General features: G+C 37.5%; 2 protein-coding genes across 3 annotated transcripts in view; one reads left to right on the top strand and one right to left on the bottom strand.

Moving 5' to 3' along the window:
- LOC109415941 (retinol dehydrogenase 14) overlaps positions 1-14865 on the bottom strand; it is a 56466-nt gene extending 41601 nt beyond the window's left edge. Inside the window, exon 1 of one of the 2 annotated variants that reach the window (XM_062861309.1) lies at positions 14585-14865. The gene's annotated coding sequence lies outside the window, so the exon portion shown is untranslated. The remainder of the gene's footprint in view (positions 1-14584) is intronic. The other variant, XM_062861312.1, reaches the window with a different exon arrangement.
- Positions 1-18985, top strand: part of LOC134290779 (uncharacterized) — a 483651-nt gene that overhangs the window by 317857 nt on the left and 146809 nt on the right. The gene's annotated exons all lie outside the window — the stretch shown is intronic.

Below are 18985 nucleotides of genomic sequence, written 5' to 3'. Positions count from 1 at the left end.
AGCTTGGTAAATCTCCAGAAAAAAGGAATTTTCTGCAGCAGCTCTTTTAGGGATTCCTCTAGCAGTTTTTGCTGAGAATTCATCTAGCAGTTTTTGCAGAAGTTCCACCGGGAATTACTCTGAGAGTTCCACTGCAAGCATTTCTAGAAATTCATCTACGAGTTCTTATGAGAATTCCTTTAAGTATTCCATCAGAAGTTACTGCGGTAATTCTTTTAGGAGTTAATCTCAGAATATCTCAGGGAGTTCCTTTTGGGAAGAATTGTAGCACATCTTCTGGAGATCCACCTGAAATCGCTGGAATTCCTCTAGGAGTTCCAATGAAAATTAATTTAGGATATCTTCCGAGAATTTCCACAGAAGTTGCTCTAGGTATTCCTCTAGCAATTCCTCCAGGAATTCTTGTTCTTCCGGGAATAGGACACGATCGTTGAAGTACTAGATTTCTTGTAACGAGCTGAATTTTTGAAGGGTGAGAAGGTAAATTCTCCGTTTCTGAAATGGAATAGTGCAAAAAGCGTTTGTATTATGATTATTTGGTTATTGTATTTGATGTTGTTTGAGCAAAACTTTGGGAAACTGTTTTGTTATTCTTTACATTTCATGTCTCTTCACTGAACGTGCCCAATTCCTGCAGGAGTTCCTCCGAGAATTACTCTAGAAGTTTAAAACTTCCTCCTGGAATTCTTCCTGGAATCTCTTTAGGAGACCCTTAGAGAATCCCCCTAGAAATGCCTCTGAAGATTCCTCTAGGAGTTCTTCCGAGAATTCCACAAGGTGTTTCTCCGGGTATTCCTTTAGGAGTTCCAGGAATTTCTCTAGAAGTTCCTCCGGGAAGTTCTCTAGGATCTCTATCAAATATGAGTTCCACTTGAAATTTATCTATTTATCCAAATTAAAATTCCTTTGGGAGTTCGTTTAAGAGTTTCTTCAGGAGTTCCCGAGAAATTCCTTTAGCATTTTCTAGGGAACTTCTCCTGAGGGAAAAACTCCTGGAGGAATTTCGTAAGAACTCCTTGGCAAGCCAAAGGCCAAAGGCTGAGGAATTCCCTCAGTAAAAATTTAAAAGTAAGTAAAAATTTAAGATTTTTAAATTTGTAGTCGAGAGCATTTAGTGATGGACAGAACAGCAGTTGATTTTTTGTCGGACCGTGTAATCTTTCATTATCTCTAATTGATTCAAATATGTTTTTGACAGCGACTCTTTTAAAAAGTGCTTTTTGAATTTAGATTTTTGATTTTTCTTTTTTTAATCTTTGAACATCCCAAAACTTTAACAAGCTTCTCTGAAGCCTCTTTAGGATGGAAATATTTTGAAATTTCAGGTTAAAATATTTTGATTTTAAAATTTTACTACAGAAATTACTATTTTCCGTGTAACTTTTAAGGAAATTAATATAACTATTTACATAACTGGTTGAAAGATATTTTTATTGCCCTTTATCAACTTTACCAGTCAGCTAGTATGTCTGAAATAGACGAGAATACTCAAATTTTGAAGACCCAGTGTATGTTTGATTGACAAATTGAGAGCTAAATTTGTGAAAAAAATACCACTTATTTTTGAGGGATTTGAACCCACGACTCCGTATCGCTAGTCTGGCGCTTTAACCAACTAAGCTACAGAACAAGTTACGATTGTGTGCAACAGAAAGTCAAACTGGATTCGAAGCACTACCCTAATAGGGTCCATTTTTTCACAACTTTATCTTTTTTTCGTGCTTGGACAGATCCGGTTAGGGTGGTGCTTCGAATCCAGTATGAATTTTCATATCACAAAACTTATTCTGTGGCTTAGTTAGTTGATGCGCCGGACTAGCGATATAGAATCGTTGATTCAAATCCCACCAAAACAAGTGGTAAATTTTCACAAATTTATCTCTCAATTTGTCAAATAACCGCACACTGTGTCTTCGAAACTTGAATTATATGTAGAGAATGTAAGTTACCTTTGTGAGTTTTCCATTTTTCGCGCCTGCCTACTGCGTTTTTTTGACATGCAACTCCTTAGAGATGTCCTCACTACTTTATTTAGGAGCCCCCTCCCCTTTTCTGAGATGGAAGGAGTTTCACACTATGCTAAGAACCTTTCCTGGCCTTAGAAACTTACTCATACAAAATTTCAGGCCAATCGGTTCAATAGTTTCTAAATCCATAAGGGTCAGACAGACAGTCAGACAGACAGAAGTTCATTTTTATAAATATTGATAATAGATGATAGATTACTCAACAAATTCCTATATGGCTTCTTTAAATAGTCAATTAAAGAATCATTCAAAAATTTTCTCCTGGAAATTTCTCATAACTTCAGAAATTCATCCAAAAATCATCCATGAGTTTTTTTCCAAACTTCCTGTGAATCCGTCAGAAAATCTTCCAGGGAATTTTTAAGAAATTATACATTAAATATATATGAAATCCTCGAGTAATTCTTCGATTGATTGCTTTAGAAAATTCTTGGTTTCCTTTTGAATTTTCTCCGAAGTTTTGTAGAAATTACCCCAGAAATAAATTTAAGACATAATTTTATTAAACCGTCCCTAGATTCCTTTCGATATTGCACCATGGATTCATTTGGAAAATTTTCAGGGAATTCATACAGGAAAGTATTCCACGAGTTTACTTTGTAAGTTCCTCAAAACATCTTCCATGCATCGCATCGAAATCTCCTCTAGAATTTCCTTCGTAATTTTCGTTTGAAAATCTTTCAAAAATTTCTACAAAAATCTGTCTAGTAAATCTTCTACAATTTGTTTTAGGAATTTAGCGCTTCTTGGGGATAGTCAAAGGTTCTTCTGCAAACATTTCACCAAGGATAACTGTAGAAAATCTCCCACAGACTCCTTCAAAAGTTATTACAAAGATTCCTGCAGATATTATTAAAGAAACTCTTTGAGAATTTTACCTGGAAGTTCATTCAAAAATTCCTTCGATTTGGATTGGATTTGAAATTCTTGGAGACATTTTTTCAGGGCTTCCCTCAGATATTCGTTTTTCAAGAATTCTTATAGGTAGATTTCTATGTATATCCCCACCTGAAATTACTTTTAAAACTCTGATAGGAGTTCGTTTCAAAAATTCATTAGAAATTTTGTCATTTCATCTAAGGGTAACTCCAAATATTTCTCCACGAATTCTTTAAAAAATCAATTCAAATAAACTTATTAAGATTCTTCATAGAGTTTCGACGAACATTCCTTTATAAATAAATCAAGAGTTTTTGTAAGAATCTTTACACACGCTCAGGGCCGGATCTAAGGGGGGCCGGGCCCCGGGCCCCCACATTTTAGGGGCCCCCACAAAAACCTTTTTTGGTTGCTAACATTAGCTTTATTTTTCATATTGCTCAAGTACTGTTCGAAAATAACGAAAAACATTTTTGGTCATCTCTCAGAAGGGCCTCCACATCCGCTCGGGCCCCGGGCCCCCACAATCCTTAATCCGGGCCTGCATACGCTTATCTATGCGTTTCCCCAGGTATTCAGGGAATTTTTCAACAAACCGTCCGATGATTTCGCCAAGAATACTGCAATAATGTACCTTTCGTTTTTTTTGTGTCATTGGGGTAAACATTTTATCTGTTGACTTTATGTGTAAATAAATAAATAAATAAATAAATACTTCCAGAAAATCCTTCAAGAATTTCACTAAAGGTTTTTTTCAGGAATTTTCCAATGAATCCCCTTCAATTTTTTTTCTACGAATTTCAAAAAAGATTTCCCAAAATGTTTCTACAGGAAGTTCTTAAGCAATTCATTCTAGAATTTCTTCAAGAATTTCTCAGGATTTTTTCGGATATTCTTCCAGGGATTCCTTCAAGTATTACTTCTCAAGATGTCAACAGGGACTCTGTGCGAGCTTTTTGGTATGGGGTCAGCGGAGGGTAATAAAAAAAGGGATTCTACTGAAAATTTCTTCACTACCAAAAGTCCTTGCATCTGAACGTGGAGTTTTGCTGAAGTGCACTTAAACATTAATAGAATGAGATGTACAAGCTGTCACTTCCACCTTCCTTCGGACCCCTCAAGGTTTCTTTCAACACTTCTTGCTGGGATTCTTACTGTACCTCATTTGAGGAGATATTTTTATCTGTAGAGACTTTAGCAGAATTTTAAGGATTTTTCAGGAATTCACCAAGGGAATTCTCCCGAGGAGCTTTTCGGTAACTTTGCATAAAATTTCTTTACAAATCCTACAGGGCTTACTTCGGAAATATTTCCCTTGGTTTCTCCAAGAATTTTGTGAGATATTCTTCCAGTGATTTATGCAGAAATTCCTTTAGGATTTTTTTCTTCGAACTTGCTCTACAGTTCCATAAGAGATGTTTCCTGGGAGGTCTTTAGAGATCCCTGCAGAAATTGTTCAGATTTTCTTCCAGGGATTCAAAAGTTCTTCAAAAAATTGCACAAAAATTGCTGAAGAATTATTTAACTCTTTGGGGACGGATGGGTCATATGTGCCCAGCAGAGAAAATCGACCTTCACAAACGTGTTCTAGACCACCGAGGTTGCATTCAGAAAGGTGAAAATTCCGTCTCCTACACAGATCGAAAAAAGAGTGTAAAATTCTGTGACATATGATGCACATAATTGGAGCGTGGGATATCACAGAAGTTTACATGACATATAATTTAAAAGTCATGAAATGTAATGTAAACTTCCATTATATGTCATGTAATTCAGCATGACTCTGAGTGTTTACATGACATATAACACAAATTTACATGATATCTCATGTAAACCATCATAACAATATGTTTACATGACTAACATGAAGTTTACATGACGTGTAAATCTCATTATTTTTATCTGTGTAAGGGCTAAGGAATCCCTGAAGAAATTTAAAAAAAAAAATAGGATTGTCTCAAGAAACTTCTTGATTTTTGAAAGGAATTGCTGGATTAAAATTGCTCCTGAAGCAATATCTGAAGTTATCTTATAAGCAATTCTCGAATAAATAACTAGAACAATACCTGAGAGAAAACATAAAGAAACACCTTAACCCTAGTAGGATGTTGGAGTCAATATTACCCAGACAGGCACGGTGAACTCTTGGAATTCATCCATTTGCTCCAGGATGACATGGAGCGTGACAATATGGTCCATACAGGATCGTCCGGCACGGAATCCTGCTTGCTGCCGTCAGAGAGTTGCGTCAATCTTCTCCTGTATCCGGTTGAGGACTTTGAGAACGATGCACATCAACATGATACTCCGCCAATTATCGCATACAGTCAGGTCACCCTTTTTGGGCACCTTTACCAAGAACTACTCTACCCTGAACTACACCTGGAGAAAATTCTAAAGGAAATTCTGCAGAATTTAAAAAAAAAACTGTCCCAAAAAAACCCTGAATACATCGTAATACCAGAAGGAGAGGTTCAAGAAATAAAATTTCTGGAAAAAAATCTAAAGGAAACCCCTCTAAAACATCTGAAATAATCTCCGAATCTTTGTGAAATTTTCTATTCTTGGAATTGATGTTTTTAAGAAACGTTTGATGAATTTTCTTGAGATATTTCTAGAATAATTTTCAAAGTAATTAAAAATGCGAGAATCTTAATTCTGTAAATTTTCCAGAAAATTCCTGATAAATTTTCAAAGAATCCCAAAAGAATGTCTGGCGGTGTCCCTGGAGGTAATCCTGAAGATTTTTCTACAAATTTTAAGACAATTCTAGCAAAACTCATAACAGGCATTCCAGCAAGAATTTACCTTCTGTGTTAATTTCAAAAAAATTGACAAAAGTTGACATAATAATGCATGGAAGAGTTTTCCCTAAATAATTCTTAATAAGGCGCAATATTAAAGTCATTTCCTTGGTGACATTAGAATAACTAGCCACAGAAGTCCAATGTCGCGACTGTTCGTGTGACTAACATCTAGTTTTCCACGCCCTTACAGCGTCTTTAGCGGTACTAGAAGTGTCAAATAAATTTTGTTTACCAAAACAAGAGACCCTCTACACGATGGGTACTTACAAAAAATCAAATATGGCAATTAAAGTTGGTAATATTATTAAATAGGAAAAATGACTACAGCGCCATTGGAGTTCTAGTGTATTTCTATTTTGGTGACGCACCAGTATAGGGAGCGCTGAAACTTGGATACCTTGAGAAACCAGCTCTGATTTTACCATGACAGCACTACTGCTTTTACTTTGTACTCTGTTATGAGCATAAGTGCGAGGATGTTAATGTGTGGCTGTGTTCCTTTCCATTCTGATTGGGGATCCAATATGAGTTGCCGTTCGCCGATACACAAAAATCTGGGTCCGTTAGAGCCATGGGCTTAGAAGAGTGACGGTATTAGTCGCTATCAGGTTGAAGAGCAACTGAATAAATAAATTGCAAGTTTCGGGACTGGGAATCGGAAGCTCATGGCCATCCACTTATGAAGCAATTAAACGTGTGACCATCTACGCTATGCGCCCGGACTGTTTTTTAAATTTTGCAGATGCAATGAATCACAGATTGTATCAATCCCTGAAGCAATGTCTTCTTGGAGATTCTAAGGAGACGAAGCGTTTGACGCCAACGTTGTTTAGTGGCTTCTACTTTGGTAGTAGAAGACGATCTCTATCTCCACACCGTCTAGACCTCCTTGTTCAGGTGTCTGTTAAGTAGATTATCCTCCCATTGTTTAGAAGAAAAATAAGCATATTGTATCAAGTATTCTATTCTGTTGGCGATATATGTAGTTTATGAATGACCCCCGTTTCAAAACAGCTGAAGTTCAAAAGTTAGGTCAAAATCTCCGTACTAAGCCCACTAGAAAACTCCATTGTCATGCTGCATAATGAGTGTCGATTTTGATAGCCTCTACATGCTGTCCGGGAATGAGCGTAGTTAGTGACGAAGCATTTAGCGGCCGCGCTCAACTAGTTTTTTCCCTCTCTATTCCTTGCAAAATATTGTTCAGTACTCTCAGCAGCATCCCATCCGAATACTAGCCACCTCTACAGAGCAGTGTGCTGAGTTGAAGATGCCTGTGCTGTGTACTTATTATTAAGTATTTGCAACGACCATCGCATCGTTGAAGTATGTAGTCGAGAATGGATTTAATAAATATTTATCGTTTCACGAAGGTACTTCGGAGCGATCGCATCCAGCTGCTAGAATTAATTCTTTTCTGGAGTGATGACGCATTAGTTGATTTTTTCAAGTACGTTGAGGGAAAAAGTGGCGAGAATAATTGGATCTGGCTAAAAACCACCCGATTTGTATGATAACAAAAAAAAAACGGTTTGATCGATTGGAAAATAATTATTATAGGGTATTGGTGGAAGTGAGCACCCATGAAAACACAAAGAACGGAATCAATCGGTGCTGTAATCGCTTGTTTTCAAATAGGATGAATATGGGAGCGTGAGATTACTGATGGCACACATACCCTATAAGCTCAGGCAAGAATTTTGATTGATGGTCCAACCACATAGTATGTTCTGATTGTAAATGTACTCGATGTACGAAGATATTTCCATTTCATCACTATGGGGGAAGTAAGTACGAGAACTATTAAGAGGTAGAGTTAGAAATTGTTTTTGACGCAGCAGCTATTGGTGTGTACACTCCATTTGTAAATCTGCTCTTAGCAACTCACATATGTCTAATTTGATTAGATCGGTAAAAAATGTGCGATCAAACAAGTATCAAACAAAACCATGATCCAAACGCAGGATCCTAACAATGTGTTTCACATTATACTGATACCAAAAAATGATCTTTAAATGGTAATTTTTCGTATGCATAACCAAGCTAATCGACAATTTATGCAACGAATCGCACGACCTTACCAGTCAGATCTAAAATACATATTCGTGCGATTATCGATTTTAAGATTAATGATCTCGACCCATGTAGAGAAGGACTGCGGACTTTCCGTAACACCTAAATAAGATATAATATGTAATGGAATAATATGTTAGCTTGGTGATTCAGCATTATTTAATTAAGTTGTTTGAGAGCTAGAACAGATAGAGAATTTTTAAATAAGAGGCAACGTTGTATCAATAGTTAATGTACACTCTCAATCTATCTGTCTTGTATACAAAAAAGGATGAAATGGTGTTTGTATGTCACGATTTGGTTCGAGAACGAGTCAACAAATTCTAGCAATTCCTTCACGGTTGTTTTTGCCTAGGCCTCAGACATATTGGAAAAAATGATCGGAGAAGCAAAAAACCCTTAAAAATCTGCAATTACTTTTTTTACCTTTCACATGTCGGAGCCCGTGGCAAAAGGGCCTGGCGTTCACTTCAAAAGTAAATGGCCATTGGTTCGATTTCAGCCCTGGCAACGAGCAACTAGCTTCTGTGAATAGGTACGTCTACTTTATTTGGCGACTCGATGCACAGTGGCCGGAAGCCGGACAAAACCTCAAAAATTGACTTCAATATTTTATTTTTCTAATATTTTTCTTCCATTATATATACTTCAACTAAGAAAACCCCAAATTTTCAAATCATTTGATAAAAATTGAGTCTTGTAGATTTTTTCAAAGTTGAAGTTTTATGTGCTACTATACGAGAATTTATTGTCTCTATTTTATGGGCTTCCTTCATGAGTTCGTTATAAAAGTTAGGAAGATTTGCATAATGTGACAATATTTTTTGTGTTTTTGAGTATGAATAACCATTATATTTCGGGGATTGTTTGGAATCCAATCACAAAAATAATGTTTTTACAATATGCAAACATAGTGACTTTTATGAAATTGTGGAGAAAAACTTCGTATTAAAGAGATCCAGTACTTGTTTAGGAAACATCAGAAAATGACGCCGTATCCCGGATCTGACGTGCAATTTTGTCTAGTTTTTGGCTATATAGGTCACTGTTTGCGCATTTTTGCGCTAAGCACGAGAATTTTTTTTTCTATTTGGTAACAATAATGGAGCCGCGTGGTTGTGGAGGAAGTGATATTGTTTGAAGTTTAAATTTTATCTTAACATTATTCAAATTGATTTCAGAATACTAATTATTTAGTGTAATTTCCATTCTTGTAAGAGACCTTTACTAAGTGAGATGATAATATGGGGTTATTATTTTTTTACTATTATTTTATTTTTTGGCAGAAAAACACAAGAAAGTGGGTGCTCCAGTTTAAAACAGTAAGCTGGATAGGGAAGAAGTGATGACTAAGTATGACTAAGCCTTTATTTACTTAGACACTACCTATATGTTGCTTCACCAGATACAACTAACTCTTTTGACCTTCAAAATAAAAGAAAGACGAAAACAACCGTGAAAAACATGTAAAAATAACTACAAACCATTGCTCATTGATTTTCTTGAACTGATCGTTTCTTCGATTCATCTTAATCGTTAGAATTACTCAACAACCTTGGAAGTAATCTCTTCACGAACTTCTATCGAAGTTTCGATATATAGTGACACAAATTCGTTGACATCTACGCGTTTCTTTTCTACACGCACGTCGCTGCAGTTCAAAGCTACAATCATCTATAAAATATAAAAGGAATTCACTAAACGGCGTAAAACGCTACGTTAAATATTTTTCTGTGTAAATTTCACGATCACTAATGCAATCTTTGAATATTTTAATCGCAATTTTATGAAACGAAACATTTTACGCTTTTTAGTGAAACCCCTTATATTGTTTTTTTTTTAACTTGAAGTTTTATTGTATATTATTCATGCGTTTTTGTTAAACACATTTCTACTGAACGACACACAGAGTGATAAAGCAGTTTGAAAATATTTGCTGGAACTCTACTGTTCATCAATATGATAGCCGATCTCTGATGATCGTTTATCAACAACTTTCTTCAATATTGCGAATATGAATTGCCAATTCTTTGTAGATGACGTTGTTTTGGTTGCTACGACAAGTAAGGGCAGAGATCAATGTACCTTACAATACAACCCAACGTGAAACGAGATTGATAAAAGGCAGTTCAAATTTTACGCAGTTCACTATATTGGACTATCTGACCCTATAACCACAGACAAACAGACGTAACACTCTGATAATTCTCATCGTACACCGATTTAACGGTCTTTTTCAAAATTTGATAGTTGGCCAACTGCCCAACCGTGGCGCTCGCATAGTTTTTGTTCGAGTTTGACGTTTGCTCACTACCGCCATCTAGTTGGTGGTCGGCCAAACTTAGTTCAAGTGTTACGTCTGTAAAAATGTTCGAAGTGTTACGTCTGTTTGTCTGTGCTATAACGATTGATTTAACACACCTCCGTGTACCCACTGTAAAATGTCACGTGGTCTATGGGCAGTCCCTGAGAATAGACCACGTCTTGTCAGCCAACATTGGTGTGTATCTGAATTGATCCATTGAAAGAAAACGTAGGTAGACGTGAAATACATGGGATACTCAAATCCTCGGAGTAATTTCAGAAGAAATTCCTTGAAAAGTTATTGAAGGAATTTCTAGAGAAATTTTAGAAGGAAACCTTGGAGGAATCCCTGGAGAAATTCTTGAAGAATCCCCTGAGGCAATGCCTGGAGAAACTTCTGGACAAATTCCTGGGGGAATTCCTGGAGGAATTTGAAGAGACCGTGGAGGAATCTCTGAAGGATTTTTTGAAGGTCTACCTGGAGAATTTCTTGTTCAAATCCCTGGAGAAATTCCAGGATGATTTCCTGAAGGAGCCCCTGGAAGAAATCCCGGAAAAATCTCTAGAGGAATTCTGAAAAAAAAACTCTAGAGAAATTTCTGGAGGAATTGTCTGAGGAATTTCTGGAAGAATTATTTCAGGAACTCCTAATGGAATCCTTTCGGGAATTCCTGTAGAAATTCGTGGAGAAATCGCTGTAGTAATTCCTAGAAGAATCCACGGGAGAAGTTCCTGGAGGAATGCCCGGAGGTATCCTCTGAAGAATTCCAAGCGAGGTTCCTGTGGACATCCACAGAGGAAATGATGCGATTCGCTTTCGACAACGAATGCGTTTTCACCCTACCTCGCTTTATCAGACCAACCCCCCGTACGACAAACACACACACATAGACTCGATGCTGATTAACATTGATGGCTGCTCCTTTTCACCGTTGAGCTGTTGCGTTCCAACCAAGCCTGTCTTTTCATCCCTTTCGATGCTTTTCGATCAACTTATCGCGAAGCATCGTAGGCTGGGAACGTTATTGGTGTGGTGTCGGTACATGCGAATGTTGCTTCTGTGTGCGTGTCGAGGGTTCGTGCCGTAGCTTCTTAAATCAACCCATTCGGTGTTGTTCGGCTGTTCGGGTGAGCATGTGGCGGCACTGACAGATGTGTGCAAAATTGTTTGTGAGTTACATCATGTTCGTTTTGCCACCTCTTTGCCTCAGGTCTTTACTGATCAGTGTACAGTTCAATCGCAAGTGATAAAATTACAGTTGATAAGTTGATTGAGCATTCGTGAGGTGATATTTTGCATCATTGTCTAGAGGAATTGCTGGAGACATCTCTGCAAGAATTCCCAGAGGAATTCTTGAGAAAAAAAATTGGAGGAATCCCTGGAAGAATTTCTAAAGATATCCAAGGAGGAAGTACTGAACAAAATTACAAATGAAATTTTATCCTGTAGGAATCCCTGTAGCAGTTGCTGAACTAATCCCCGTGGAATTTCGGAAGCAATCCCAAGAGGAATTTCTTACGAATCCCAGAAAATCATTCCAAACCATTTCCTGCATGAATTTCTGTAGGAATTACCGTAAACCGGGGTGAAATTGATCATTCGGGTACTACATTGTAATTCCATACTAGGAACTCTGAAGCGTCGTAATGATCTTAAACTTTTTACGTCATCTGATTCGTAGATGTCTAGAGATTAGTGTAGACTTTTATTTTCTTAGAAAAAAAGTTAGTTTTGCCTCATTTTTTAGGAATTTGCAATGTATTTCTCATTTATCTGAAATCATTGCTACTAAACAATCGATTGCTAATAGGACTTCCCGTAAATTATCTGTTTTAACATTTTTGTGGAGCCTTAGTTGTGAAGTTATGTAACTAATCAGAACATGACATAGTTAAAAAAACGTTCATTTGATGATTGAACAGTCATTTATGGTGATAGACATCACTTATTTCAAATGAATTTGCCTACCTTTAGGCGTTTAAGGGGAAATTTCAAAATTTAATTTTGCATTTAAAGTATTAAATTCACTAGTTGTAAGATTTTAAACGCGTTATTCGGTTTTAGAAGTGCCAAATCAAGCGGAGAAGGAAATTTTCCTTTCTAACCGATGCTTAATAGTATACTGATCAATTTCGCCCCAAAGTGGCATGTCCAATTTTTTTGATTTTTAGAGTTATTTAACTTAAAGTTTAAATTTGTTGAACAAAATTTTGTCACATGTTTCCATGGAGATCCACGGGGTACTGGTTTTACAGAAATTGTTTTGCCAATATTTGAATTTCCACTGATGTTATCAGCAATAGTTGTTTTAAAGTGATCAATTTGACCCCGGATTACGGTACTGGAAAAAAAAATCTGAAGGTACCCATGTCTGCAGTGACTTCTGAACGAATTATTGAAGGAATCCATGGATTCCTAAAGATTTTTTTGTACAAATTGTTTATGGAATCCCTGAATAAATTTTCTGAAAGAATTTCTAGAAGAAATTCATGCAGAAACATTTCTAATAAATCCATATAGAATTATTTGAGCAAGCTTTTCCGGAATTCCTGTAGGAATACCTGCAGAATTACATTAAAGGTTCTCAGGTGTAATTTTTTGGGAATCCTTAGAGGAATCCATGATGGAGGCACTATGGGAAAATTCCTGGGGAAATTCGTCAATGCCTCCTTGCAGAAGTATCTGTAAAAAAATCTGAAGGAACGTGGGAGGAATCCCTGAAGCATTTCTTGAAACAAGCCCTGATACAATCACTATCGGAGCTCCGGATTACGTCCATAAAAAAAATCACAAGAAGTTCCTTGAGGAATTAATGAAGGAATACACACTCAGCTTTTTCTTAAATTACATTAAGCATTGTTGTGTTACTCGTACTGAGCATAGTTTAAAATTTTCATTTTTAACGAATGAAATTCACCATGAATTTTTGAAATTCTCAACTGAGGGATCAAAATAAGGTTAAATAAATAACCGAAACCGTCGGGTTAAAATGCAATAATCGTTTTTGCAAACGTTTAGAGACCGCCAAGGCCGAAAACACCCCCTCTGCCGGTTCAAACACCAACAGTCGTAACGAACATCAAAAGATCAAAATAAAATTCATTTTGGCGAATGATTTTTTTCACCTATTCATTCATTTTTCTGTCATAGACAATTTTCACTGAGAAATAAAACTGGACCGTAACTCCCGATTATACTTCCAATCACCTCAAAATTTGTGTATAGTAGTTAATTAAAATATTAATTATGTTCTCTATTTGTCCATTAAGTCAGATTGTGCGTCTGTTACCAGAAATTGGTCATTTTACGACGTGCGAAAAAAATATTCGTGACAGAGAATTGAATGAAAAAAGAAAGGCATCAGCTGACAATGAATGTGGCCAAACACGAATGAAAAAATGAGAATGCCAATCTTCACTTTCAATCCTCGAATTTTTTACTCTCTGGTACTGAGTCACGAGCAGTGCTGAAAAATTCATTTCGTCATATCTAAATTCAATCACCTACAGCTCATTTTAGAAGCTGAACCTGAGAATATGGTATATGAAAAACTTGTGCGGCTAGACCAGTTCTGCAAGAAAGTCACGGAACAACCGCTATTTTTCGAATATTTAGGGTAAATGTCACGGACTACCTTCGAAAAATGCAAATGATATTCACAAATGATATTGACTCACGAGATGCATATGCATTTTACATTTGAAGGGCGCGAGACCTGTTGTTAAACGATTCAGTTGGTTAGTTACTGTACCTCTTTTCCATACACTTTATGCATTACATCAAAAACTCATAAAATGACAATGGATTATAATGTTACTGTATACACTTATAAAAATAATGAAGTTTACACGTCATGTAAACTTTATTTTAGTCCTGTATACTTCCAGTTATGATGGTTTACATGATATATCATGAAAACTTCTGTAAAATCCCACGCTCTAATCATGTGCATTTTATGTCACAAGAAATTTACACTATCTTCTCGATCTGTGTAGTTTAATGATAGCAAACTTGCTTTATGCTATGTGTTGTAAGACGAAGTAGCTGCCAAAAAGCTTGTATTTCGCACTCCCTGATTAGGTGACATCTTATTTTAGTTAAATAAATGCCACATAGTATTCTACTCGTTTGTTTCAAATGGTTTAATATCCAATAATATTACTTCAAAGTTGAAAAGTGTTTGCAAGTTACCCCATTTGATGGTAGGGCAAAAATGGGGAGAATTGTGCTTAAAATTAATATCCAACTAGTTATTAACGGCATCACTTTCGATCTTAATAAACGAGTTTTACTATACGTACACATGCACTCAGGCAAACATTATTAAAGACGACTTACAAGATTCTTTTAGTTTCACAAAAGATATGAATCACAGGAAAATAAGGCATTACTCTGCCATAAAACTTGATCGAGTAACATAGCACCCGCACCATATACACATGATCCACACGTGGCAGAACAGTGAATTGTGTCAACCGGCTCGAACTACTCACCAAAAACGCTCTAGGCAATGACCATAGTACGTGCCACACCTTCCAAAAACGAGTATCGACTCCCTACGATGAGCTATCCAAGGGTGCTCCTCCAGCAAGCGTGATCGGATTCTACTCCACGCGGATGTTTGATGACGTGCCCGAATCCACTTGACTTTCCAATCAAGTAAAGTTGAAACAACAACAGCAAACACCGGTTGCCGCTTTGGGGGTATACTTATGATCAGGTCGACTGCCTTCCGTAGACTGATACAAAGCGAGAGGCAAAAAAACGAATCATCCGATCCAAGCTTGGCTCTGTTGTTGTTGTTGTTGCTGTTGTTGGAAACGGTTCGGCGGCGTGGCCCACCTTCGCTAATACACCAACCACCGTAAACCATGCATCGACTTAAACTTGAACCAAGGTGTTCGCCGGTCATCTGGCATGGTATGGTCTGGTAAAGCGCATCGCATTCATTTGCCTGCATATGGGGAAGGGCATGCGGCGGCGGTGCCGTTTTGGAATTGGCTGGTTCAAGATCAATTCGAACCCTTTGTTAGTCAGATTCTTGAAAGAACTAATATGACTAGCAGGTGGAAGTAACATTGAAAATAACAGTTTTGGAAAGCTTGAAACCTTCTCATAATAGTCATAGTTGAGCAGAGAAAAACGTGTATTGAATTACCATAGAAGATGCATTTTGGATGCTTATTGGTGGCTATGTATTAAAACAGGGGTTTTCAACCAAGTAACAGGTACACCCTAAAAGCAAAGAATAGTCATGCACTGTACAATATCCTTAAGAAATATACCGTTAGTATATTAAGCTGACAATTTGTGTTACAGTGTCACTGCATATGAATTTTAAATCATTAAACCAAGTAATGTTTTGAGGATAACTTTCCCCTCCAGAGATATTTGTATGTGTTTTCCAAGGTTTTTCTACGTCAATACTCCAGGGACAGTCTTCAACGACGACGACGGTTGCAAGCCACTGTTTTTAAAAACAAAGCTCATCGTAAATATACATTACGTAACACCACAGCTTGGAATCCGGGTAGGAGGGAAAAAAGCTCAAGCAGAAGATGCAAAACAAAAGAAAACGGAAAACAGGTTTTCATTTCTCTCACGCACGCAGACCGCATGAAAGAAAACGATTCCGGTTAGATATGGAGATTGCCGTGAGCGCGAGGCGAAAGACTTCAACGCCAGTAAACAACAAAACAATCCAAAAAGACGAGAAAACTCACGAAGCCGCCGCGCCGAAGATCACAATGACGACGACGACGACGATAACCCAAGCGTGCAAACTGAACCTTCACTTTGGCTGGGTTGCTGTGGCCGAGCCGAGCGCAAACATGCACCATGCAGTTTTGTGGTTTAAATTTTGTCTTAAATTTTGCTTTAGGTGAAAGTTCGTTGAACTTTCCAAAGTAACTATACTTCTGGGTGCCAGAAGTGGATCACGTAAATATGTGCAAAGTTGTTTACACATGCAAAGCATGGTTTGTTTGTGCTAAATGAGACCATGATAAACTTTTGTTAAATTTTTCGCATTGCTATTTACATCTACTCAACGTTCTTCCTCTCATCACTTGCATAACGAATTATGGTACGTCATATACAAGAGCTTTGGAGATATTTTTACAGTCACATTATAACCCAATTATCCTATAAACTGTTATGCTATTACATACTGCAACACAGTTCAAACTTTTCTTGCTTCCTGGTTTTTGTCAATAGTAAACTGTTGTACATAAAGGGGCACAGACTGTAGTGCGCCAACTACCGAGAAATAAAACTAGAAATTCATCGTACAAAATAATGACAACAGATTAATTGTCCTAAGATGTTAAACAGAACGCACCATTATGGTGTAGTACATGTTCAGCGAGCCCGTCTGGGTCATATTGACCTCAATACCCTACTAGGGCTAAAGGTGCTGGATGAATCCTTCGCCAATGAATACAAAGAATTTTCTCCTTGGATTACAGGTACTCTTCGATATAACGTACAAAAAAAATTTCTCTTTGTACGTTATATCGAAGCAGAGAAAACTTTTATTTTTGTTATGCTAGTGTTGATGTATTCGATGTAAAACTAACCCCAAATAGTGATTTCGGTGAAAATCACAAAACTAATAATGCAAAACATGAGTTTTCACGAAAAAATAATTTCGTTTTTTTATGCTTCGATATAACGTACATTTTGCTTCGTTATAACGTATACACATTTTTTCCCCAATTTGCGCTAATTCTGGGTAAAAAGGCTAATGCTGCATCAAAACATTGATTTGAGTTATTTCATAGTTTATGTGGGAGTTATTGCTGGAAAAAATGATTTTTTTTTTAATGTTGCACGTTATATCGAAGCAAATTGTACATTATATCGAATTCGCTATATCGGGGGTACGCTATATCGAGGGTACGTTATATCGAAGAATACCTGTACTCCAATCTAACGCTTGTTTGCAGATCTCGTTCCCATCCCACCCATGCTTAGAGAGTGGCCGACCCACCTCCATTTTTGTTCTCGAATTTCTGTCGCTATAGAATTTTGACGACATCTCAACGTTGGAGATCCAACCGCGAGGCCACCGTTGTACTAATTATATTCCGTAGGCATCTGTTCACGCAAATTCTCGAGCATCTCCAGCTGAATACTACAGAATCCAATAACCTAATGTACATTTACTAATATAAACTTTGATTTCCAACACTCACATACACATACGATTTCCTACATTGAATTCCCAAATAAAAACTAGTTGAATTGTATCAGTGAGCAAATCGGCACGCGTTTTCGTAAAATCTCCTATCAAACTCCCCCGGGACCGCGACAATTTCTTTGGGCTCTGGACACTCCAAAATTCGGGCCGTCGGTGTATGCAAAGTGCGTTTTTATCCGCTTTATCGCCGTGCTTCGATTCGCGATAGTAAGTGTAACAGTGAGGTTGGACTAGCACCTCCGAAGGACGCTACGGGGTTGTGACGCGATAAGTGATTACTTACCATGGATAAGGTGGTCCGTGAATGAAAGGCACTCGATGCCCGTATTGAGCGAGCGAAGCAAAATGTCCACAGCTTGTATCAGAAAGAAGGAACCAACGAGGTCGACATTCAGGCCGAGCTAGATAACCTTCTGGAAACATGGGCTGCATATCTCTTGACCCACAAACGAATGGTAGATAACTGTTCCGACGAACAAATGGATGAGATCTTGGAGCATCAATCTCTATTCGAAAGGACCTTTCTCGCGCTGAAAACAACGCTGTTAAAAGAAGGTTGACTTCTCATCAACTCGCCATGAGGATGTAACACAACAAGATGGCGCAAGTGCTATTCAACAGTTGGCACAGCAACAGGCTGAGTTCATCCGTTTGATTTCAACAAGCTTCAACATGGCCGGCGCGAGCAGCGGAGGCAGTAGTTCGGCAATCAATGCGAATAATACATTGCCGCACACAGACGTCAAGCTTCCTCAAATGAATCTGCTTAGGGGCTGTCCATAAACCACGTGGTCATTTTTTCCTAGATTTTAGACCCCCCCCCCACCGTGGTCTTGCGTGGTTTCAGGCTGACCCCCCCCCCCCTCCCCCGGTAACCACGTGGTTTTTTTATATGCGATTTTTTTTAGCAAAATACATAAAAAATAACAACAATACAGTAACAGCATAGTGTATTGCTGTGTGCATTCAAAATGCAAATATCAAATGCGGGAGCACCAAATGCGGTAAGATATTCTAACAAGTAACCCGATGTCAGTGGGAGCTTCCGAATCCTAGGTTGGCGGTGATATTGGCTATGGTTGCTACGTTGCCTTTGGTAACATGTGTTACCGCGTTTGAAGCGCATTTGGGCATCGTTTGCATCTTGAACGCACACAGCAATATCATTGTGCTTGCCACACAAAATACGCATTTAAGCAAGGCAAACAAAGAATGCAATGCACTTCAATTAATAACAAAAATACTAGTTTGGAGAGAGACAAGACAAATTCCTGCGGCCAAAGAAAAAAATACGTCTTAAATTTCACTGCAAGAAAGTAGTCGGTATTTTACAAGGATGACAGACAGCCACAAAAAAAGGAGGCAGCTTTTGAAAAATGTAAACGAGAGATCTGCAACAAGATAAACATTCAATAAATGATTTGTAAAGATTTAGTCTGATTTGGTGATCAGCCTCGTTAGCTGGAGATGTTCAGTAGTATCATAATAGTTAGGTTGTCTTTATCATCAATAAAATCACCCATCATTTTTTCCTTTCCTGAATCTATGTACCTATTCATATTATTTTGTTTCTGCTAGAAGAGAAATACACCTAAACCTTGATTTACGTCTACTATTGGCTTAGCGAAAAAAAAATCTACCGACAAAATAATGATCAAAATACATATTTGTATATTTTTGTACACTTCTCCTA

The sequence above is a fragment of the Aedes albopictus genome, chromosome 3, assembly GCF_035046485.1.
Source record: "Aedes albopictus strain Foshan chromosome 3, AalbF5, whole genome shotgun sequence".
Taxonomy (NCBI): domain Eukaryota; kingdom Metazoa; phylum Arthropoda; class Insecta; order Diptera; family Culicidae; genus Aedes; species Aedes albopictus.
Note: the sequence above shows the minus strand (reverse complement) of the source record. Positions and strands in the feature narration are given on the sequence as shown.